Source organism: Marmota monax, unplaced genomic scaffold (genome assembly GCF_021218885.2).
Source record: "Marmota monax isolate L192 unplaced genomic scaffold, Marmota_monax_Labrador192_F-V1.1 WCK01_AAM20220418_F8-fsc00041, whole genome shotgun sequence".
Lineage (NCBI taxonomy): Eukaryota > Metazoa > Chordata > Mammalia > Rodentia > Sciuridae > Marmota > Marmota monax.
The window spans coordinates 11394142-11408313 of NW_026695238.1; positions in this window are offsets into that span (position 1 = coordinate 11394142).

Here is a 14172-nt window from a genome sequence, read left to right on the forward strand (position 1 = left end):
TTTCTGCTCTAGATGTCATTAAGGAGTGAGGAAGAAAGATGACAGTGTGGGGGGTGGGGCACACTCACTGAATGGAATAACAGGAGGCTTTTTCTGTAAATTAGCATATCCAATATAGTGGTTAGAAATACTTTGCTATTTTCTAGAGTTGTCCTATATCAGTAGTTTTCCTCCCACAAAGCATAAAATACATGTCAAAATTTAAAACACATCAATAATGTTAAGCCAAAGGTTGGATTTCCTATTCTTAATTCTGTGGTGCTAAAGTCATTGTATTGCTTTCTAGAAAAAAAGATCTGTAAAAGCTTTATAGTTCTTTAAGGTCAGGATTCAAAGTAGAAGGGGAAAGTAATGTTTCCTATACAACCTCTGCTGAGTATTCTTTTAAAATAATGAGCCATACTGTTGATGCATGTGTCTAAGACAGAGATAAGGAAGAGAAGAAAGCTGTAGACCAAGGACTGATCTGAAAGTATGCCTTTTGTATATTTGTAATAATTTTCTAATAAGGCATTTTAAAAATGTGCACGCCCTTTTCTTCTCTGTCCACACTACCCAGGACCCATTCCTCATTCTACTCCGTGCACCTGCTCAGTGACCCCTACAATACTGCCTTATCACAATGTCCTGCCCCTGCTTCATACCGTGTTCAGCTCCTGAGCAATGCTGGCGTGTGATCAGGGTGCACATGACGGGGGGAAAGTTTGGAACTCCACCTGTCTCGTGTGAGGGCTGTGTCTTCCGTTGCCTGGGACATCTGCCAGGTGGCTTGCTTCTCCTGGAGATTCTTTACCTGTCTCTCAGGCCTAGACCTGAAAATGGTTGCCTGTTCCTGTTAGTGCTGGAGAAATGCCACATGTTTTAATGGTTTCCTTGTCCTTGCCCAGGGTCCTGTCAACTTTTCATTCACTAAGTTTGAGTCACCATATCAGCTGAAAGTTTCTTCTGACTCCTGTTGGTTCTCTGATGAAGGTAATGCCTTTTGTACCCTTTGAGGAATCCCTGATCTACCTGTTCAAAGGTCTTTCATCTGCCCCACAAATGTTATCTTCATTGCATTTTTGGATGGAATTATGGGACAAGATAAACTCTTACCTTCAGTTTTCTCATCAGTCGAGTGGGGGAAAACGATTCCTATCTACTAACAAGGATTAAATGATATAATACAGGAAAACACATCTATCAGAGTGCCTGGTACATCACAAGTACTGGGGGGAAATGTCCATCTGCTGTTACAGTAGAAAACACAGATGAACCATCCTCATGATCTTACACTCCCTCAGTTTGGAATTCCCTACTTCATTCTTTGCTTACAGACTTAGTGTCCTTAGCCCCTGTGGGTACCATGATTTTTGTATCTTGTTCCACCTTCTTTGGAATCCAGGGGTACAGAAGTGTTTAATCATAAATTCCTTGGTCATGACACAATCTCTTCATTTGGTCAAAAAATGAATTTCTTTTATTTATTTAGTCATTTAATTGAATTAATATTTTATATTGAATGTATTATTTAAAATAACATAATATGCATCATAAGCCTACCACTCAAATAAAAGTTAAGTTCTTGATTCAACCTCTAGTCCATTCTGTCTCTTTCTATCTGATATAAGCATCAAATTTTCTTGTTTCCACTTTTGTCTAGAATGATTACATCTATATTATGTTTTGTAAAAAGTAAGCATGTAATCTTCTGATTTGGGGGATTCATTTTTTAAAACATACTTCTATTTTTCTAAGATTCTTTCATATTTTTCCATGTTATTATATTTCATTAATTTTAGCCACTATCTTATATGCCACCGCCTGAATAATTTGATCATTCACTCTCCTTGGATGGCCACCTGGATTATCACCAGGTTTTTGCTGTGGTATGATATTCTTCCATAGAGTTTTGTTGTTCTTTTTTGAGTTTCTCTTGGATATCTCTAACAGTGAAATTCTCAGGTATATAAATATTCAACTGTTTTCCAAAGTGCCTTCACCAATTACCACTCAGGTGTTAGCTTTTTCATCACTAACCAAAATGCCCAACAGGAACAATGTGGAGGAGGGAAAGTTTATTTGGGGCTCATGGTTTCAGAGATCTCAGTCCATAGACAGCCCAGTCCAATACTTTGGGCCCAAGGGGAGGCAGTTCATCATGTCTGAAGGACAGGGATGAGGAAAGCTGCTCACCTCGTGGTGGTCAGGACACAGAGAGAGATGAAGAAGGGGGAAGGGACAGAGGGAAGGTGAATCTTCCCAGTAACCCACCTGCCTGTGTCACTGCCCTGTCAGTCATTCAGACCAGGATGGACTGATGAGTTACAGCCCTCACCAGCTAATCATTTCACTTCCTAACATTCCTGCATTGACACAGGATCTTTTGGGGGACATCTTATGTCCAAATCTAATAGAAATTCCTAACAGTAATCATATTAGACACGTGGTTCAAATCTTATTCAGTCTTTAGTTTTATTAGGCTTAAACTTTGCCAATTGAATGGTATGGAATTATAGTTTATAAAATAATGACCCATCATCATGGTTGTGATTCCTTGTTCTCTTGTGCTATGGAACATCTCTTCATTTGTTTCTTATCCTAATGACACCCCCCTCGAAATTGTTCTTTTTTGTACATTTTTTTTCCACTTTCTATAGAGTTATCAGTGCTTTTTAAATAGAATTTTAGAATTATCTATTCTTAAGATTGTTCTCTCTCTCCTCTCTTGGTTGTGTACACAATTTTATAATTTGTGCTTTTATTTTATGAACAAAAATAAATTTTAATATAAATAATCGATTGATATTTTCCTCTTAGTCAATCATTTTTGTCTTTTGTTTAAAAATAATTTTCTACTCAAGATCTCAAAGATTCTAAATCATATTTCTATGAGATAGTTTAAGGTTCTATTCTTATCATAAAAACAATTACCATAATTAATAAAAAAAGATTTTGTAAAATGTAGTTTGGATGCTTTGCTTCAACATGGTATCTAGCTCACCTACATTCAGTGACTGAGTCAAGAGGGACCAGGCAATCTGTCCATGCATTTGAAATGTAATTTCTGAGAGACAGACTCTTCCTTTTGAATCAGTCTCTTATGATGCAGATCTTACTCCACCTTCAAGAAAACAAAAGTGTATATGCCACATTTTTTTTTTATCCATTCATCTATTGAAGGACATCTAGGTGGTTCCACAGTTTAGCTATTGTGAATTGTGCTGCTATAAACATTGATGTGGCTGTGTCCCTGTAGTATGCTGTTTTTAAGTATTTTGGTCTGAGGAGAGGAGTAGCTGGGTCAAATGGTGGACCCATTCCCAATTTTCCAAGAAATCTCCACACTGCTTTCCACATTGGCTGCACCACCAGCAGTGTATGAGTGTACCTTTTTCCCCACATCCTCACCAACACTTATTGTTGTTTGTCTTCATAATAGCTGCCATTCTGACTGGAGTGAGATGAAATCTTAGAGTGGTTTTGATTGCATTTCTTTAATTGCTAGTGATGATGAACGTTTTTTCATAAATTTGTTGATTGATTGTATATCATTATCTGAGAAGTGTCTGTTCAGGTCCTTGGCCCATTTATTGATTGAGTTATTAGTTTTTTTTTGGTGATTAAAGTTTTGAGTTCTTTATATACCTCAGAGATTAGTGTTCTATCTGATTGTGAGGGGTAAAAATTTGCTCCCAAGTTGCAGGCTGTCTATTTACCTCACAGATTACTCAGCAATAAAAGAGAATAAAATCATGGCATTTACAGGTAAATGGATGGAGTTAGAGAAGATAATGCTAAGTGAAGTTAGCCAATCCCAAATAACCAAATGCCAAATATTTTCTTTGATATAAGGAGGCTGATTCATAGTGGAATAGAGAGAGGGAGCATGGGAGGAATAGACAAACCCTAGATAGGGCAGAGAGGTTGGAGGGGAAGGGAGGGGGCATGGGGTTAGAAATGGTGGTGGAACGTGATGATCATTATTATCCAAAGTACATGTATGAAGACACAAACTGGTGTGAATATACTTTGTATACAACTAGAGATATGAAAAATTGTGCTTTATATGTATAATAAGAATTGTATTGCATTCTTCTGTCATATATAAATTTAAAAAAAAAGAAAACAAAAGTTTGCCCAAAGCAGGGATGAATGATACCAACAAGCAATGTGAAGCTAACCAAGGAGGAATTGGGAAATAAAACAGAAATGGGAAGAAAGATCAGAACAGAGACCCAGGTAAATAGCTATTTTGGATTTATCAATTATATGAGCATTTCACCACCAACTCACCTGTCTGCTAAACCAGTTTGTGTTAGTCAGTTTCATGTTACAATAACAATATACCTGTCTTTAGATTCACAGTTCTGGAAATACCAGTCCAAGGTCTGAAGGACTCATTGCTTTGGGCCCCTGTGGAGGTGCTGGATGGTAAAGAGAGGGAATATGTGATAGAGAAAACCTACTTATATTATGAGGAAAATAAAAAGGGCCCCACAGTTGCATTGTAGAGTAACTTTAAACCTCAATGACCTAAGGACTTCCCACTTTAGGGAGGTCTCACTTCCTAAAGCTTTTACCAATCCCCAATATCCCAACCCTCGGTCCTGGTCTATAGCACCTGGAGCCTTTGAGGGATACTACTCTAAGCAATAGCACAGTTTAAGATGGATTTCAGTTCCTTAAAACTCAGTCCTGATTATCATGTGTACTTTTTCTTAAGCCATCTTTATCCTCAGTGAATTCTGAAAACATTATAATTAAACAGTGTTTGATTTTATCGTATGCTCAATGTTTAATTTTATTTGGACACTGAATGTATTTGTTTTTGGTTAATTTAATTATCCTACAGAGGCAACATTTTTGCCATGTTGGCAAGAAGTAAATACTTTTCAACATAATCAACGTTTGATGACGACATTGGAGCCCAACACAGAACAGAATACGTTGAAGGCACTTTTAGAACATTTGCTGAATGAATGAGTGAGGGAGCAGGACATGTAGAGGCACCAAGGAAGAGCAAGGGGCATATTTGAAAAACTTATTGGAATTCAACGAGGTTGCTATGCAAGGAGCTGGAAAAGACTGGGAAGGTTAGCGGGTGGCACAATCCCAGGAAGGACCTTTCACATTGTAGTTTACATAGATGAACCCCTGTTGTGCAACATGCCTAGGAGTGGTACCTCCTGGCCTTTCAATGCCCCAGCCCTGGGAAAAGTGATGAGTAGAGAAGAATACCAGTTTACTTTGCCTCTGAAAGGATGATGCAGAAAGAGGTTTATGATTGGGAAGACATCATAAAGAACTGAATGATAATTTTCCATACCTTATTGTTCCTTGCAGTTGATCTGTTGGCACAGTCTAGATTCACACATCATTAGCAATTACTACTGCTGTGAAATTCTAACATAATACTTTACTTGAGCACATACAAAAACATGAATAGATACAATTCAGTTTATAAAACTACAACAAATGCAAAGAGTCTACAAGCAATGGATTCTCAAAACAGCTGAAATAGCCCACATGTGCACTCTTATGAGCTAATGGCCAACCTTCCAGTAATGTTTTGAATTATATTTTGTGGTTTTAAAAATTGTTGTTAAGAATATTTTTCACACTTTATGTTCAAGTCTTTTCGGTGTATTTAAATGAAATCATTTTATTACATCTCACCTCCTTTGCAAAATTTGCCAAACCCATAATAAAGCCCACATGTGTTTCTTGAATGTTATGTAACTTTCCAGTAAATAAGCAGGGTAAAATATGCAATCTTAATATTACTGTATCATGAAATTGTTTGCCTGATGTGTGCTGTTCTATGAAAGAGCTTTTAAGCAATCATAAGTGTGATTAGCATGCATGAAAAGAAGAACAGCTGTTTGGCTTCCACTGGCTTTCCAAAGAGTGGACCTGGTGATTTAACGAGAAAATCTAAGCTCTCTTTGTTTCATGATACTAGTGATCAAAGACTGTTGCCCTCTCACTGACTCAGAGCAAAGTTAATTCTTGGGCTTATTTGCTGCAGGAGCTGGATAGATCTGAGATCAAGTTATGCCTCTGTGATGTTCAACCTGTGACCTTCATTTAAAGTTGCTTAACCACAGTGATTTCTGCTGTATATTGAGGATGACAATGATTTTGCTATTGGATTTTTGCTAGATATAGAATTTAAAAGACCCAATACAGTGTTTAATATAGTCATCATTTTTTCACTCCATTGGTATTATTTTATCAGATTATGAGTAAATTAGAAACATACTTGGTTTATTATGTAGATCTTGAATATAATATAATATAATTGTATCATAGAATGCCAAATACTGTGCTTTTGAGTTTCACTATTGGAAACATTGGTATTTTAGAAGAATGATAGCAAATTTCTCTTCTGATTTCAAGTATTGGAAAATCAAGTAAAGAAATTAAGAGGCAGGTGGGTGGAGATCAAGGCTACAGGGAATTTTAGCATAGCTAAACTGGGCCAGAGGCCAAAGATTTCCCCGAATCCTCCAATAAGCACGGGTGTGCAGACTCTGGCACACCTGGCTCAGAAGTTTATTCTACAGAAATGCAGATCTTATGCAGATTGTTCATGAAACAAAGGACAAAGATGAGAAATGAGTTTTTGTTTCCCAATTCACCCATGAGTTAAATGCCTGTTCCTTGGGGAGATGTGTAAGAAGAGGGTGGGATGGAGGGCAGAAGAAATCTCCAATGTTTCCCAAAGCGTGAACATTCTCATCTAGTAAATGGAGTGAGGTGGGACCAGAATGGCTTTCTCTTTAGGGATGGAACGGGAAATAAATTTAGGCAGGAAATGAAAGACAGCTTGTTATGTATTTAACTATCCTCTCTCCCTCACAGGTAATGACCACCACAATCATGAAGATGTCTTTCACATACAAATTATCTATTTTTATTAATATATGTGTTCAACAGTTATATATAACTTTACAAATGCATATTATTAGTCTTGTAAATTTTACTTAATGGCATTAAGTGCATTCAATAGTATTAATAGACTCTTTACCCAACATATTATTTTTAAGTTTTTTTTTCCATATTGATACAAACCAATGAAGTCCATAAATATTAATGTTGCATGTAATTTTTAAGTGCACATAGTGTGTGTGTGTGTGTGTGTATATATATATATATATATATATATATATATATATATATATATATATATATATATATATATATGCATTTGAGAGTAGGCTTCCAAGTGCTATGATCAGTGTCCTTTATATGTTGCTTAGAATTACTTGTGAGATAGTCTTGTAAAATTATTTTTAATTTCAGAAGTGAAATTGCTGGAGCATAGATAATTTACTTCTTCAACTCTAGGATATATTTGCCAAATTTCCCCCCAAAGCAATGACACTAATTTACACTCACTCCTGGGAGATGTAAATTCCTATTTTCCCACATTCTCACTTCTGAACTGAGCAGATTCACTTGTCCTGCCCTGGACAGTGTGACCAGCCTTATGATCCCAAGGGCCAGGTTAGCATCAATGAAGAAGAGAGCTAACTTATGTTCAGTTTCTTTTTATGTTTACTAATGAGAGAAATCAGTTCCCAGTGTGATGTTTAATTTTATGCATCCACTTTACTGAGATAAGAGATGCCCAGGTAGGTGGTAAATCGTTATTATTTCAGGGTGCCTATGAGAGGGTGTTTTTAAAAGAGATTGGCATTTGAATTGGCAGACAGAGCAAAAGAGCTCTCCCTCACCAATGTGAGTGGGCCTCATCCAGTCCTTGTAGGGATTCACCCTGGAGTTAACACCCATCTTCTCATGCCCTTGGACATCAGAACTTCTGGTTCTTGAGTCTTTGAATCCCAGGACTTACACTATTGCTCTCCTCCCCAACCCCACCCTGCTTCTCCAGCCTTCAGCCTCAGACAGCCACTGACATCTTGGCTCTCAAAACTTCAGACTTGAACTGGATTTCCTAGGTCTCCAGCTTATGGACGTCACAGTGTGAGACTTCTTGCCCTTCATAATCACATGAGCCAATTCCCATCATAAATCTACTCCCATACATCTATATATATCCTATTCATTCTGTTTTTTTCCTGAAAAAAATCTAACACACCAGGGGGAATGTGAGTTCAAGGGAGAAAAATATCAGATGCTGGAATAAAGCACATGCTCCTTCTCCCAGCTTGACACACTTCTTTAAACTGAGGATTTTATCTTTCTCTTGTACTGGAAATGACTTGGTCACATTGGGATCACCTGCTCTATTATCATTAACTTATTAAACACACAGCATGTCAGATCTGTCATTTTCTTCTCTATTTCTTAATCTCTCATTTTTTCCCCATCTCGCTTTCTGTGCTGCATTCTGGCAATTTCCTCAGCTCTATTATACAGTTAATTAATTTTCTCTTCTACCATAACCCATGCATGGAATTTTAATCAGTCAGTGGCAGGTGTATCATGAAGCTATTTAGGGATGGGCAAGGCTGTGTCTCTCAAAGATCACATTGGAGGTTATGTTTCCAATGTGAATTTTAGGTGGATACACAAACATTCAGAACATAGCAATGTTTTCTTCTATTTTTTAAACAAGAAATTTGGTGCTATTATTTCCTGTTTTGCAGTTGGAGAAGTAAACATGGAGAAGTTCAGCTAATCATATAAGTTTGCATAGTTCATAAATGACAGAGCTGAGGTTCCAAATCCAAACTTCCTAACTCCAGAGCATTCCCTTCTCTCTCTGCCCTTGCCAGGGGGTTATTGCTTATTCGTAACTGTATATTCCTCTGTAAGGTGGATACTTGCTGCCAGTTCTCAGAAGCCTTTTTCGCAGCCAGAGTCAGTTCTCTTTGAGCAATGTCATTCACAGGTGTCTCTCTACTATAGAGCTCTTTCTACCACTGGCCATAAATATCCTCTGTTCCTAAAGACTATAATCAGCAATCTTCTATCCTCAATCCATGGCATGACAAGTTATATGGAAAAAGTGCTTAATATGTATTTGTTGAACAAATAAATGAAATGGACAGAGTATGATAAAAATCCCAAACCTGTCTTTTAGGGAGGGACATGTCTTGCTTAATAATGTATTACGTTGATGGCCAGTCTCACTTTGCAAAGAATGCAGTTCATGGCAATAAAAATGACATGTGCCTTGAAATAAGGTCAGTCTCAGGTTGAATCTACATTTTATATTTATAAACTATGTAAACACAAATTGTTAACCTTTCTGAACTTGGATTTCCTCATCTATAAAATGAGATTAACAGTGATGACCTCTCCAGTGTTGCTTTGTCAATTAAAAAAATAACTAATATATGTGAAGTGTCCTGCATAAGTATCTTCTCAAAACATGGTATCTACTCATAACATAAGTATCTTCTCAAAACATGGTGTGTTTTATCCTAGGAAGTTTATGAACGCCCATAATATCTTGATTTTTAAAATAAACTGGAACAGTCAATATGGGTCATTCCTAGATAGAGTAAAAATCTCAATATTCTTTTAATGGCATTGAGTACTCTTGAACTCAACAGGCCATTACATTAATACAAAAAAATCAAACAAATTATACATTGCATTAAAAATTCCTAATACTTTAGTTTAATTTTAGAAATGCATATTAGAAATAAACTGAATGTTACTCAACTAAAATCATGCCTGATTGTTGTTCAGAACTGGCTAACTTTGTGCTTCATCTGGAGACTAATAATGCTTTCATTTTTTTTTTTATTGCTCGGTAAAATAGCTGCCCTTTTCCCTTTCTCATACACTGTTGTACCAGTTACAGCTTCCACCGAACGTATGTTCTTGTTGCTTCAGACCCATGTCAATATTTTATGTTTGTCAGGTTTCAAAGTTTTAAATCACTAACAATAAGGAACCTTTTCATGTGACAGCTGTATGTTTTTCTTTCGTGTGATCGTTTTCCATGACTCCGGTGCACCTTTCCATTATTCAATCCATTATCGTATTTTCATGTATTGAATGACTCTCCTTTTTCCTAATGATCTTCAATGCTACTTAATTCTGTTTCAGGGCTCTATATTTAATTCATATATGAATACCATAAAAGTCAACTATATTAATTCTAATGATACAATGATAAGGTTTTAACATCTGATAGAACAAGCCCTACTTTGTTCTTTTTTTTTTTTTCTTTAGAAATATTTTTGGTATATTTGCCTCTTGCTGTTTTCTGCTAGCAGTTGAAGAGTTTCTGGTCTCATTCCTAAGTTTTTTTTTAAATATACATTTTTAGTTGTAGATGGACACAATACCTTTATTTTTTTATCTAGGTTTTTTTTTTTTTTTTTAAAAATGTGGTGCTGAGAATTGAACCCAGTGGCTCATGCGTGCTAGGCTAGTGCTCTACCACTGAGCCACAACCCCAGCCCCTCATTCCTAAGTTTTTGATTTATTTTGATTTGACTTTTTATGTAGAGTGAGAGATAAGGATGTGATTTGATTCTTCTACATGTGGATAGCCAGTTTTTCCAGAACCATTTGTTAAAAAGACCATATTTTCTCCAACATATGTTTTGGGCACTTTTGTCAAGTATTATGCCCATCTGTAAGTAGATGGGCACAATTCTGTGTCTTCTATTCTAGTCCATTGGTCTACATGTCCATTTTTATGCCGATACCTTACTATTTTTGCTATTATAGTTCTGTGGTATAATTTGAGATCAGGTGTTGTGATGCCTCTTGCACCACTTTTCTTGCTCAGAATTGCTTTGGCTATTCTGAGTCTCTCATTCTTCTAAGTGAATTTAAGGACTGCTCTTTTTTCTAATTCTGTGAAGAATGTCACTATTATTTTGATTGGAATTGAATTGAATCTGTATATTGCTTTTGCTAGCATGCTTCTTTAGACAATTCTGCCTATCCAAGAACAGGGGAGGTCTTTTCATCTTTATAGGTGAAATTAATTTTTTCAGTATTCTATTGTTTTCATTGAAGAAATCTTTTACCCCTTAGTTAGATTAATTCTAAGTAAGGGTATTTTTTTGAGGTTATTATTAAAGGAATGAAGGAAATATTTCCAAATATATTCTATGAAGCAAGTAACCCTAGTACCAAAACCAGACAAAGACACATCTAAAAAAGAAAATTATAGATCAATCTCCCTGATGAACATAGGTGCAGAAATCCTTAAAAAATATTAGCAAACCACATTCAGAAACTGAATGTGGTTGAAACCACATTGAGAAGATAATACACCATAACAAGTGAGCTTCATCAGAGATGCAAGGTTGGCTCAACATATCCAAATCAAGAAAAGTAATTCACCACTTAAACAGAAGAACAAGAATCATATGATCAACTCAACAGACACATAAAAGGCCTCTGATAAAATACAACAACCATTAATGTTAAAAATGCTGGAGAAACTTGAGTCAGAAGAAACTTACCTGTCATGGTTTGGAGGTGAGGTGTCCCCCAAAAACTCCTGTGTGAGATAATGAAAGAAGGTGTAGAGGAGAAATGATTGGGTTATGAGAGTCTTAACCAAATCAGAGAGTTAATCTCCTAATGAGATTAACTGAGTGGTTACTAAAGGTGAGTAGGGTGTGGGTCCCTGGGAGAGTGCTTTGGGGGAATATAATTTGTATCTTTTGAGTGAAGTCTTTCTCTCTGCTTCCTGATCATCATGTGAGCTGCTTCCCTCCACCATACTCCTCTGCCTTGATGTTCAGCCTCATGTCAAGGCCAGAGGAATGGAGCTGGCTGTTAATGGATTGAGACCTCTGAAACTATGAACCCTCAAATAAACTTTTCCTCCTCTAGAGTTGTTCTTGTTGAGTCTTTAAGTCACAGCAGCAAAAAAGCTGAGTAAACCATTATCTCAACATTATCAAGGCTATACATGACAAACCCAAAGTCAACATCATACTGAATGGAGAAAAATTGAAAGCTTTTTCTCTAAAATCAGGAGCAAGGCAAAGTGTGCTCACTCTCACCACTCTTATTCAATATAGTTCTTGAAATTCTAGATAAAGCAATCAGGCAAGAAAAGGAAATTAAAAGGATACAAATAGGAAAAACAAAGTCAAACTATTTCTGTTTGCTGATGACTTGATCCTATACCTAGAAGATCCATACAATTTTACCAGGAGACTTCTAGAGCTGATAAATGAATTTAGAAAAGTAGCAGATACAAGATATAAATCAATAGCTTTTTTTTTTTTATACAGCAGTGATTCTACTTGAGAAAAAATTTCAGGAAAACCATCTCATTCATAATAACCTAAAATAATGCCATTTTTTTCATATAAGTTCTTAAAGAGTTTTGTCAGCTATCACAGAAAATGTTATTGGAATTTTTATTGAAATTATATGGAGTATTTGCATCAAAGTGGGGAGAGCTGAATACTGATTCTGCTGATCTACTAAAATGAAATCTCTATAATTTTAGTCTTTTAAAGAGGTTTAAATAAAATATATGACCTTTTTTCAGGCAGGTTACACATATCTTCTAGTAGATTAAATTTTTGATACATTTTTAGTGTCTATTTTCATTATAAATAGTAGTTTTAAATTTTTGTATTTGTTGTTGTATTTCCAAAAGTTGATATCTCTGTATCTATTCCATGCCCAGAAGCTTTTCTAAATTGACTTCATCATTTTAATAATTGCTATATTGGGGGGCTTAGGTAGGTAATTCTAGTATCTGTAAATTTTAATACTTGAATTGGCTTCCAGTTATTCTTTTCCAATGTTCTTGTCCAGCCTCCAAGGTCCACAACTATAGCAGCCTCTGAGTTCCCCGGTGGCTGAGAATAGAGAAAAATCTTCCCAGGCCCCCTTGTGCCTCACTGGTCTCTTCTCAAAGGAATTTTTACTTTTACTCCCTTGAGCAGAAGATGGATGTGGTCTTGCCAATTACTGTCTCTGGGCAATGTCTTTAGCATTTCTTTAGTGGCTATAATGTCTTTTATAACTGCAAATTCTTAACCCCAGTTTTACTCTCGCCTTTCAAATACAAGTTTTTCAGATCTTTCTGTTTTGCTTTCTGCTCCTGAATGTCACAAGAGACTTGGCTAGAAACCTCCAGCAATATCTTTGCCACCAACTGAATACTAGATTGCCTAGAAATATTTTCCACCAGATAAAGAAGTCCATCACTTTTAAAATCATGCTCACAGAAAGTCTCCGGACTCAGGAAAAATACAGATAAATTCTTAGCCAGAATGTAATATGAATGGCCTCTAGTAAATTGCCAATAGAGTCCTCTTCCTTTGAAACCTCTTGAGCCCTATCTTTACTTTGCACAGTCTTATTGGCATACTGGGCTTCTGAGCTCCTACCAGAACTGCCCATCAAGGTCCACTGGAATATTCTAAAGCGTTTTCAGCTGGCATAACAAAACTTTGCAAAATTTCTCCAACAAATTCCCCAAAACTCCAAAAACTTTTGAACAAATAGTCAGGTTAATCACAGCAATGACCCCACTCCAATCGATCTTAGCCTTTTTGCTTCTGTGACCAAAAATACTTGACAAGAACTATTAGAGGAGGAAAGGTTTATTTCAGGGCTTGTGGCTTCAGAGGTCTCAGTTCATAGAAGGTCCACTCCATTCCTTGGGGCTCAAAGTGAGGTGAACCATCATGGCAGAAAAGTACGGTGGACAAAAGTGGCTCTGGGCATTGGTAAGGATGGCCTTGGGCGTTAGCCTAAGCAACTATTAAAAATCCTGCAGTCTCCCCAGGCACAAACCTACAGAGCCCTCCAATATGTCATCAGGCATAGCCTGGTAAAAAGTCATAAACAAGCCACTTGGTATAAACATATCACTTGCCTGAACCCTGATAAGAGTTAGAGTGTAAAATCAGGGTGGAAGCCTCCAAACAATAGGTCTTGTCTCTAAAATGTAAAATGTCACTAAGAAACCTGGTAACAGCTGATAGGGACCCAAAGGATGAACAGAAGCTCCAAAAATTAGTATAAATAATAGAGCAAAAGGACAGACGTCCAGCTAGCTGACACTGATACTCACTTGACAGGAGAGCCTGATGAGGACCTGGACTGACAACCCAACTCTTCTCATCCTCTGCCTGATCCTCTGCATCATTCCTCACAGCTCTCAAACTTTACAGCAGCCTCTTGACTCTGGTGAGAATGGCCACGTCTCCTTATAATTGTCTCCTCCACCAGTCGTCAACTCCACTCCAAAAGAAGACTCCACTGGTTGCTGAC